At 40.7% G+C, this 942-nt stretch overlaps 1 protein-coding gene across 1 annotated transcript in view; it reads left to right on the top strand.

Annotated features, from left to right (window-relative positions):
- Window positions 1–942, top strand: part of SLC5A7 (solute carrier family 5 (sodium/choline cotransporter), member 7) — a 26,557-nt gene that overhangs the window by 13,094 nt on the left and 12,521 nt on the right. The gene's annotated exons all lie outside the window — the stretch shown is intronic.

Raw genomic sequence — 942 nt, 5'->3', positions numbered from 1 at the left:
GTCTCCGCGCTGGTGGCCACTCTGTACACCCTGGTGGGAGGACTCTACTCCGTGGCCTACACGGATGTCGTCCAGCTCTTCTGCATCTTTGTAGGACTGGTGAGTGCGGTCACCCACAGATTTTCCTCCTCCATTTTTCTTCTTCCTCTTCTTTTTTGTAAAAGATAGTGTGCATTTTATACCAACTCAGCAAAAATTAGTAGAAATCTTATTTTCTGCTGTGAGTAACACATACTAAGTCACATACTATTGGAAAGTTTAAATTTCTCTATGAATCAATTAGATAAAAGTCTCTAGTCATTTTGTTAGATTTTGACAGAAAAGTGTGCCCTCAGTTTAATTCTTAGAAAGGTCCAGGCTTCCTTTCCTTCGTGCCTCAACTCACTTTCCTCAGAGTTAACAAAATTGAGACCTTAGCAGTGACCTGTGCAAGTTTCTCATCTTCCTGGGTCAGTTCGCTTAGCTGCGAGGTTGCTCATGGAATGTAGAAATGGTCCCAGGGGGAGAACTGGGGAGTCCCAATATTCATCATCACTATTTGGAGTCTAAAAACAAAGAAATAGTTTAATTAAATTAAGCACTGGGAAGCTTTTAAGGCCTCGATCAAATTAGGTAATATATGTGTGTTTTATTAAGTAAAAGTACACTAAAATTATGAGACATGACTATTATTACTAGCGCATTAAAAGCACCTTTGTGTGCATCGAACACATTTTAGTCAACATTGATTGTTTGCAAATTCACACCTAATGTGACTATATTTAATTACACATATAATAATATCCAGCACCTAAGATATATCAGAAGAATATGATATGTTCCCTCTGCCAGGGGCCATAATGGGTTCTCACTTGCAGACCCTGTGGGGGCAGTGTCCTTGTGCAGAGGCCATGGGCAGAGCAAGCTAACTGCAGATCACAGCTCATGTTCCCAAGAATGGCC

Source organism: Galeopterus variegatus, unplaced genomic scaffold (assembly GCF_000696425.1).
Source record: "Galeopterus variegatus unplaced genomic scaffold, G_variegatus-3.0.2 Scaffold3649, whole genome shotgun sequence".
Classification (NCBI taxonomy): domain Eukaryota; kingdom Metazoa; phylum Chordata; class Mammalia; order Dermoptera; family Cynocephalidae; genus Galeopterus; species Galeopterus variegatus.
Note: the sequence above shows the minus strand (reverse complement) of the source record. Positions and strands in the feature narration are given on the sequence as shown.